This window comes from Choloepus didactylus, chromosome 6, assembly GCF_015220235.1.
Source record: "Choloepus didactylus isolate mChoDid1 chromosome 6, mChoDid1.pri, whole genome shotgun sequence".
NCBI lineage: Eukaryota > Metazoa > Chordata > Mammalia > Pilosa > Megalonychidae > Choloepus > Choloepus didactylus.
In genome coordinates, this window is record NC_051312.1 from 105,558,439 (window position 1) to 105,569,141 (window position 10,703).

Below are 10,703 nucleotides of genomic sequence, written 5' to 3' on the forward strand. Positions count from 1 at the left end.
TTCAAAAAAAGTTCAAGATCAGTTAATTACATGTAAACTCTGCCAAATCCTTTCCAATGAACTTAGCAGATCGAATTCTCCCAATACTTGTATACCTTTCAGTGGTATCATGGGACAAATCTAAGTAGTGCTTTTCAAAAGTTTCTATGATGATAACGTTTCTTTGAGTTTTCTGTAAGGGCTCTGTTCTGGTTTGCTAATGCTGCAGGGATGCAAAATACCAGAAATGGATTGGCTTTTATAAATGGGGTTTATCTAGTTACAAAGTTGCAGTCTTAAGACCATAAAGTGTCTGAAGTAAGACATCAACAATAGGGTACCTTAACTGAAGGATGGCCATTGGGATCCAGAAAACCTCTGCTAGCTTGGAAGGCATGTGGCTGGCATCTGCTTGCTCCCAGGTTGTGTTTCCAAAATGGCATTCTCCAAAATGTTGCTCTTAGGGTGTTTGCCCTCTCTTAGCTTCTCAAGAGCAAAAGACTGCTTTCAAAGGCCATCTCCAAAATGTCTCTGTAATCTCCATCTCCTCTCTCAGCTCCTGTGTGTTCTTCAAAGTGTTCCTCTTGGCTGTAGCAAGCTCGCTCCTTCTGTCTGAGCTTATATAGTGCTCTAGTAAACTGTATAATCAAGGCCTACACTGAATGGGCAGGCCCACACTTCCATGGAAATTATCTAATCAGAGTTATCACCTATAGTTGGGTGGGTCGCATCTCCATGGAAACACTCAATCAAAGAATTACAATCTAATCAACACTAATATGTCTCCCCACATAAGATTGCATCAAAGATACTGGCATTTTGGGGGACATAATACATTCAGACTGGCACAGGCTCTGAGCTGCGTTGCCTGTTTCAGATTGCTCGGCTCCCAAACCTGCCAGGAAATCGACTATCTGATTGAGGTCTTCTGAGTTAGGCCGTTTCTCAGACACAAGTCCATGCAGATAGCCCAAGGACTTGAGCTTTTCCATGGCGTAACTCTACAGGCCCATAGTGTGGGCTGTGTTGGAATCCATCTGCACCCGTCACAGCAGGCTTTTATCTTCCATAGCACCTCCAGACAGCTCAGAAACACCCAGCAGTCCAGGACTCCAAGGTGCATGGACAGCTCCAAGAGCTGCAGCTCCCACACATAGCTGCGGAGCAGCTTCAAGGCATCCTGGGTCACCTCCAAGGGCCGCTGCAGGAAGAGCAGCAGGGTACGCTGGCCCAAGAACAGGTAGCTGCATAGGTCCAGCAGGGTGGCCTCCTTCCACTGTACCATCTTGTGCTTCTCCATATAGACAGGCTTGTGCAGGACCAGCCCTATTTTTCACTGGCTGGCAGAAAAATATCAGCCAGTTAGCACCATCACCAGACCCAAAGTTGACAACATACTGAGAAAACACAGCATCCAGCTCATCGTACTGTACCAGGGTCTCTTCAAACTGCTGCAGCATCTCAAAAACAAAGGCGAGTTCCTCCTGAACCATGAAATATTCACAAATGCTCCAGCGTGGCTCAGTGCTCTTCTCCCTCAAGGTTCTCATGTCATCTTCAAAGTTGCCTAAGTTGTTGATAAAAGACATAAGAAGCAATGTCCTGAGTTTGGTCAGGAAGGCATTTCCAGGATTCCTGAGTTCAAGAAGAGTCCTGCAAGGGGTCAGAGAGTATGACATACCTGTCACTCTGTTTATTACAAAAATCATTTCTTATTTTGTCCACAATAAAAGTTCAGGGAAGGATGTTGGTTTTTGTTTTTGTTTTTGTTTTTTCTTGGCATCATTTTCAACGACTGCTATTAACCAGTCCATGAAGCTATGGGCTTTCACAATATTCTGCCATGTGGTAAGGTCATCTTTTACTGTAGCTTTATATACTTTAGTATCACCACATTCTGTCCAATAAATATGAAGAAAGGGGAAGGAAGGCAGAGCTTTGTTTCCTTCTTTGGGCAGCAGCTCCTCTTTGAAGTGAACATAACTGGACTCCAGGTGAATCATCCTTGGAGTATGGCCGCAGGACCTTCTCCATACCATTGGTTCTCTTGGAAGCTGTTTCCATATATGGGAAGAAATGTAAGCCCTGGTTTCATTACAGGATGGTTGGTGGATTTCAGTCTTAAATGAAGATTTTTTTCCAGATTTTCTGATGCATTGAATTCTGCCAGGCCAGCAGGGTGTTCACATAGTCCAATTCCCAGGGGTCACAGTCCAAGGAAGGCCAGTAGTGCCTGAAGATGGTAAGTCTGCACAAACCCAACATTGGCAAGTCTGTACAAACCCAACACTGGGTTCACACAAGTTTCCACTGAAGCCTCCTGCAGAAAGTTGTTGCTAGGGCACTAACCATATAACACCTAAGAAGCTGATAGAGGAACCAGGGCCTTGCAATTTGTGATAATTGACAGCCCATCCTTGACTCTTAAGGTGAGACAGCAATGAACCTGAGGCTTCTTTTAATTAGGAGATGATGGTTTCACAGTTGCAGTCAGCCATGGAAAGTGAACCACTCAGAAAAGAGAGATCTTGTATTCTTCTTTACACACTGTACATTTTAATATTTTAAGGTGTTAACACTTGGATTTAGTCTGTTCCTTAAATTTGTATACACCTAGTAATATGACAGAGATTTCCTTGGGTACCAGGAGCTAACAAAGACAAACCAATGTAAAAAAATACCTTTCACAGTCTTTGCAAACTGGCTTTGCATTGGATAGTGTTCTCTTTCAGAATTTAGGCCTCCTATCAAGGTCAACCCAAGCTGAATGTCAAGTTCAGGGTCTTCATCTTTTCTGAAACTGTCTTGCCATAGGCATGTGTTCGCACGTTACCTTAGAATTCCCCTATTTACATGAATTAAAATGCCCCCTCTATTCTTTATGAAATAGACTTTCTCCCCCTCCCTGGAGTCTATTCTATGGCTACAGTGGGTAATCCTTTGCCTCAGGTTGCTTTGACTTAATTGTTCCTTACAGTATTTTAACTGTCTGCAAGCTGCTTCTGCTTCCAAGGCAGTTCTGGGAGGGTGAGCCCCTGGTGAGCTCCCTAATTCTCTCTTTCAGTCTGCCATGTGATAGATTGGCACCAACATAGAGGCAACCCAGTATGCTTGTAGGAGTTCCTTCTCTGTCCCTGGAACAGGGCCAGGGACCCATAAGGGGTATGCAGTTTGGCTCTATACTATGCCAAGGTGGGGTGGGGCAAAGTCTAGCAAGGGCACCAGGAGCTTCTCCTACTGTTTGTAAAGCTGCATTTAAGGTGGCTCTGCCAGTTTTTTATATTTGTTCAAAGATTCTATGGGGGAATAGCACTCTGGACCATCTTATGTCACTATTTTGTTCCACCAGCAGCCCTTTGGGTTCTTGCCTATTTTATAACTGGATAGTTCTTGTTGTCTTTTTTATTGCTGAGTTTTGAGAGTTCTTTATATACTTGAGATACAAGTCTCTTGGTGGATATGTGGTGTGCCAGTATTTTCTACCAATCTGTAATTTGTCTTTATATTTTAGTTAGAAGGGCTTTCCAAGAGCTGAAGTTTCAAATTTTGGTGAAGTCCAATTTTATCAATTTTCCTCTTTATAAATCACACTTTTGGTCTCATAGCCCAAGTCTCAAAGATTTCCTCCTGTTTCTAAGAGTTTTATGGTTTTACATTTTACATATAAGTCAAAAAAAGTTAATCTTTTTATGACTGGTGAGATTTATGCTGAAGTTTATTTTTATGCCTATAGATGTTCAATTGCTCTAGCATTATTTGTTGAAATGGCTATCACTCCTCCTTTTAATTACTTTTGCACCTTTGTTAAAAATCAGTTGGGTAAGCAGCAGAGATGATAACATGTTTCAGGTTGGAAAAATGAGGTACGTCAGTGTTCGGGACTTTAAAGGGAAAGTCCTAATTGACATTAGAGACTATTGGATGGATCCAGAAGATGAAATGAAACCAGGAAGAAAAGGTATTTCTTTAAATCCCAAGCAATGGAGCCAGCTGGAGGAACAGATCTTTGACATTGTTGATGCAGTAAAACCATTGGCTTTTCACATTGTTTTTTGTTTTCTAAACATTGTTTACCAAGCTACTATATATTTGGATCGCTGAACAATTTGTAAGGTGAATACTTTTTTTTTAAATGTGTATTATTAAAAGTTTTCTGAGTGAAGCTAATTGTCAGATTTATTAAGGAGGATTGCTTCATACCCACCATCTGGTATAAAATAAAATCAAATAATACAATCTTAATGGTTGTGGCCTTTTTTGATCAGAAGAATTGACACTGTTTGAGGTCAAAAAGACAGTTTATAGGCCTTTCAGTTTCAACTTAGCTTTTACATTAAGAAGGATGTGCATAGCACTGAAGTTATAAACTCTCGATTTGTGAAATCCATAGTTGATGTATTGTCTTCCAACCAAATGTCTAGACTTGTTTGACTTTTCCAATCAATGATATTTCACCTTCCCTATTTTTCTTACTTCAGTTTCTTTTAATAACTAATCTTTTCATGTTCAGTTTTCACTCTTTTCCTTGAATATATTATGCTAATTTAGAAACATCAGTGAAAATCTCTGAATGTTAGTTATCTTAGTAAGGCACTTGTAATCAAAATATTATATGGGAACTACAATCACTAATTTTACTATATTAAATATTAGGAGACATTGTTTGATAAACAATATGACTTGTATGAAAACTGAACAAGTGTATAGTGTTCTGTGTAGTTGTTACTTTATTGTTTAGTCTGCAGAAAATAATGGCTTAAATATCTGATTTGCTTTCACTTATTAAATACGTTCACCATGGGATGATGTCTATAAAATCAGATATTTTTTAAAAAATTGTGAAATCTTACTGGCCTAACATTTTATTTTATAACATTAAGTATGGATTATATATGGCCAGATATATCATTGAGCTTTACTGTTATAGTAGGGAATGCCAATTTTTAGGGAAAGAGCATATACTTGTAGGGTTTTTTTGTTTGATTGTTTGGTTTTTTGTTTTGCCTTTCCTTCAGTAGACTTCATTATTTTGCAGTTAGTCTATAGTGATGAAGCAGACACAGATTGATGCACAAATTTTAGGGGCTTTGCAACAATAACTAGGGCATGGTGTGCCTTGGGAAAAGAATGTTTGTAAAGGGAACTATCATTTAAATGAAAGAAGGTATCAGTAAAGAGAGAATTCTCTTCAAATTAAATGATATACAAAAAGTGATATTTTATAAGTATTTTGAAATTTTGATCATACTGACAGGGCACAATTCTAGATCAAATAGTAGAAAGAAAATTTTAAAGACATGTAAAAAATTCTTGTGTATAAGGTAGTTTTGATAGCAAGTCTTGAGAGAGTTGCACTATTTTGTTACCAAATTTGATTCCTATGTCTAAAACATTTTGTAGTAGGATTTTCAGAGACTTGATTTCAGAACCATCTGCCAGACCCCATGTAGTTAACAATTTTTTTCTGGCAACTATTCTGTTTAAATATGATGTTTTATATTTTCTAGATGACTTTTTTAGTATTTTTAGCAGTCCCCCAATAGGTGCCTAATTAGGGAAAAAAAGAAATCCTCTTTTCTGGTATTTTAGCCTTCTTCAAATAATAGGTACCAAAGTGTTGAAAATATGTATTACAGACAACTCCAGCTTGATTACCTTCTTTCCCTTATTCGGGAATATATGTGTGTCCTAATGACTTAATTGGGTAGATTTGTAAAGCATTCCCTATTTTGACATATGGGAACAGTAGTTAGAACATAGAAATTTGAGTTTGGTGTAGATGAAGAGGAAATAATGAGTAAATTTCCTAGGTTTACATGAATTCAGGGGTGTATACATTTTAAAACAATCTGCTAATTCAGAGATGATGCTGGAGTTTATTATGTAGGCATTTTCTGTTTAGCATTATATCAGTGAAACCTTCATATATGGAGTGTTTCTCTGGTAGATTTGAAAAGTTGACAGCTAAATTCTTTAAGTACATTACTGGATATGCAATATATAGAAATTGTTCATCTTTTTTGTGTGTAGGAAAGGATATGAGAACTGGGTTAAAAGAAGAAGAAACAAATGAACTTGTACTGAAAATAAAGGATGAGGCACTTGTTTTCTGTTTAAACTTTATCTTCTTGGTAGGATTTCTTCCAGAAGGAAATCTCTGCAGTTTGAAATTGGTATCATACTTACCTTGTCATGCCTGAATGAATTTAATTAATGCCACTACTCAGATTTGTCCTTATATATATATACTCAGTAGCAGGGATTTCTAAGGGGTTTTCCTTCTTTGTCTTTTAAAGTATGAGCAACATTTGACCAACGTCCATTTCTCTTGCATTTTATTTAAAGAAGGAATGAAGTTATTTCAGGATATTTGTTTTTCCCATGGCTTTGCTTTGTTTTGTTTGGAAAATTTTTTTTATTATTTTTGTTTGATAAATAAAGTAATAAAACACTAAAAAAGAAAAGCTCTTTAGAATTTGATTATTGTCTTCTGCTCTGCTTCAAAAATGACTAAGAACTTCTTTTGAAGAATAACTCCTACCTCATTAGCTAAGCAAGATGCTGTGATGAGAAACCTTTTCTACATAATGTGTTTAGAAAAAGAATTAGGAAAATAATGAAAGAAAATATATCCTGCCTTGGCTATTGGGGGAAAAAGAGAAAGAACTGAATATTAAGTGTTTCTGACTGTGCTATGGTGTTAGAAGAGTACTTTAAAAAGATGGAAATTTTTTAAAAGTGCTGAATAAATTTAGGTATTCTCCTGAAATTTTTTGCAGCCCACTTTCTATGGAAAGTAATGCAGTGAAAAGCTCAAAAAAAATTTTTAAGTGGTGTTTTTCCAGATAAATTCCAGGAATAAACATTTACATAGTTACAAAATGTAATTCTGTAATTGTGGAATGTCTATATGCTTTGTTTGGTACATCTTCCATGGAGCTATCAATGAATATAATACTCCCATCTGTGAATATTTTAAATGTTGAAATAAAAATAAGAAATGTGAAAAAAAAATCAGTTGGGTATATTTGTATGGGGCCATCACTTTTTAATAAAGTGAAAAAAATTTATGCTTACCTATTATATACATTTAATTTTGTAAAAAGGCATATTTCTGAAAACAGAATAAAAATATCTTCACAGGGCAAATCAGTCAATATGCATAGTACCGATTTCTTTAAACATATTAAAATGCAAAATATTTCAAGCCACTAAAATTATCATACAACATTGAGAAATACAGACCTATTATTTGTTATGACAAATAGCTTTATTCCGTATACTACAGCGAATTCAGAAAGCCCCATTTTATCCTTGAACAAGTAAAATATTCCATCTTTAATTTGAGAGGATGGAATTGATGCATTACTGCCACCTTGTGAAAGTATTCTCCTATTACACAATGTTATAAAAAGCAATAAAGTGTTATAAAAGTGAGGGGTTAGCAGAAAAAAGTGTTACAAAAATCAAAATATTGTCCCCCCAAGAAAATCAATGAAAGGAATAAAGTTCTGACAAATGCTGCTAGATGGATGAACCTTAACAACATTATGCTGAGCAAAATAACCCAGACACAAAAGGACAAATATTGAATGATTCCACACATGAAATATCTAGAATAAGCAAATTCATAGAGACAGAAAGTAGAGTACAGGTTACCAGAGGCCTGAGATAGGAAAGAATGGGTAGTTATTGCTGAATGGATACAGCAATATCCATTTTCTCTTTGGGGCAATGAAAAAGTTTTGGTATTGAGTGGTGGTGATGGTATCACACATTGTTAATGTAATTAGTGCCACTGAATTGCACTCTTAAAAATGGCTAAAATGTGGAATGTTATGTTATATATGTTACCATAATAAAATTAAAGTTAGAAAAATGAGGGAACTTATTTTCTGCTTTCCACTTTATTAAATATGATGCAACTTTAAAGAGGCATTTTTCCTTTGTCAAGAACAATTATATATTTTTGTCATAAGCAATTGCAGTTGTGGTAATATATTTTAATAGGTTATTTTGCTTGTTAAGTTAATTTCTCCCATATGGTAATAATTTTAATATTAAAACTACAAACCAAGCATGTTTTTTTTCCTGTGAAACCAAAAAGTTGATTCCAAAATGTATATAAAAATTCACAGTGTTAAAAATATTCAGTTTAATCTTGAAGAACAAATTTGAAAGAACTTGTACTTAAAATAAATATCAATTTATTTTAAGAATTTGAGTCCCCATTGCAGTTTGTTTTTTGGACCAGTGCTCCAATTTAACATACGTTTAGATGACCTGGGTATCTTGTTAAAATGCAGGTTCTTAATCAGTAACTCTAAGTGGTGCCTGAAAGTGGTTGCTCCCAGGTGATGCCATTGCTGCTGACCTTTGACCACACTTTGAGTAACAAGGTTTTGGATTAGTAGTTTGTGGCCCTAGCTTCACATTCACCTGGGGAGCACTTAATAACTCAATTCCAGAACAATTAAATCAAGTCTCAAGTGTTGGCTGTTTTCAAGCCCCCAGGTGATTCTAATGTCCAATCAGTATGTTCAATATAAAGTTAAAAACTGCAAGGATTAGTATTGTCTCTATTACTTTCTTAAAACTTTAGATGAATGTCAAAGTTGGGACAGAGGTAAAATCCATACAAAAAAAAAAAAAAAAAAAAAATCCTGGGAATAACCAAAGCTAGAGTTCATTGGTAGACACTTGTATATAATCTGTCCCATATGATGTTTAAGGTCAATCTGATAAGACCATGTATGGGTTAAGTTCATCTGTCAACTTAGCTAATTTATGGTGTCCAGTTGTTTGGTCATGCAAGCACTGGCCTGATTGTTACTGTGAGGGTATCTGCTGGATTTAAATCATTAGCCAGTTGACTGCATTTATGGCTGATTTATCTATAATCAACAAAGGAGACTGCCTTCAGCAGCTAGAGAAATCTCATCCAATCAACTGAACGCCTTACATGGAGAACCGATGAGTGCAGCAGTCAGAAAGTACTCCTCTCTCTACTTGAGCCAGCCAGCCGGTTTCTCCTGGAGAATTCATGGAAACCTTCATTGGAGTTCTCAGCTTGCAGCCAGCCCTACAGAATTCGGACTGCCAATCTCTGCGGTTGTGTGAACAAATTCCTACAATAAAGCTCATGATATTTATGTACATGTATATGTATACATCCAGTCAGTTCTGTTTCCCTGGAAAACTCTAGCAGGGAGCATTATCAAGATTAAAATCAGTGTTCTGCAAAAAGTGTTGAGGCTTCTTCTCAGCCCATCTGGGATGGGTCTTGCAGACATCATGCACAGAGACAATGTGATTGGTGAAGATAGAAGTTCATATATAAGCCCCAACTTCCAATTATCCTTCAGGTTATTTGTGGTGGCATGAACCTTAAATTCATTCCACCACAATATATGTATATGCTAACTGAGATACGACTGGTAGCGTCAGAGAGAAAGAAGAAGGATCTCGGTTAGGCTATGGTTTCTGGTTTAAGTGCCTGGGCTTGAAGCTTGGGAAAGCAACTACATCCTTTTACTTTTTTAAAAAACAGCTTTGTTGAAGTATAATTGACATACAATAAACACCTTTACATAAACAAAATATATCTTTGAATGGTACAATTTGGTAAGTTTTGACATATGTATACAACCCTTAAAACCACAGCACAATCAAGATAATGAACATCCATCACCACCAAGGCTTCCTCCTGCCACTTTATCTCACCTTCCTGACCCTCCCTGCAGCTCCTCTCCAGGCAAGCACTGAGCTGCTATCTGTCACTATTGATTCATTTGCATTTTCTAGAATTTTGTGTATATGGAATCGTATAGTATCTACTTGTTTTTACCTGGCTTCTTTCATGAAATAGAATTATTTTTAGAGTCATCCATGTTCTTATGTGCATGAATTTTTATTGCAGAATAATATTTCATTGTGTGGATATACTGTAGTTTGTTTAACCATCTGTTCATAGAAATCTGGGTTGGTTCCAGTTTGGGAGGATAAAAAAAAGCTGCAGCAAACACCTATGCACAAATTTTTGTATGGACATGTATTTTTATTTCTCTTGGATAACTACCTAAGAGTGAAGTGGCTTGTCCATATGCCCCTATTTCAATCTAGAGCAAAACCCCAGTTTTCTTAGATGCTCACTCAAATCACGCACTTCTTTAGACCCTCACTCAAATCACCTAACCAAAGCCCAAGTTCTATAATAGGCTGTTTCTTACATCCTATTACTGATACATCCCATATTTCCCCTGGGTATGTGTTCCCTCTCTCTCTCTCTCTCTCTCTCTTCCCACCCTTTCCCCCTTCCTTCCACCCTCCCTCCCTCTTTGAAAAGAGTAATAAACCCAACTTGTTTAACTAAAAGTATGTTCCTAGTGGTTTTTAGTTAAATTCCTTTCCAGGCATTTTTCTAAAATTGGTGTAAAGTTGCCCAGTATTTTCTTACTATTCTTTTAATAACTATAGAATCTATAATAATGTCACCTTTCTTATTCCTTTATTGGTAATTTGTGTCCTCTTATATTTTCTTGATCAGTCTGGCTAAAGGATTATCAAGTTTATTGATTTTCTCTAAGATCTCTAAGGTTTTGGTTTTATTTATTTTCTGAATTGTTTTTGTTTTCTATATCATATCAGATTATGATTTCTGTTCTGCTTACTTTGGGTTTAATTTCTGTTGTTTTCTTGGTTCTTAAGGTGGAATCTGAAGTCAT

General features: G+C 36.5%; 1 pseudogene; it reads right to left on the bottom strand.

Annotated features, from left to right (window-relative positions):
• Nucleotides 1-22: 22 nt before the first annotated feature.
• On the bottom strand, nt 23-10,703 carry LOC119537247 (annotated as a pseudogene).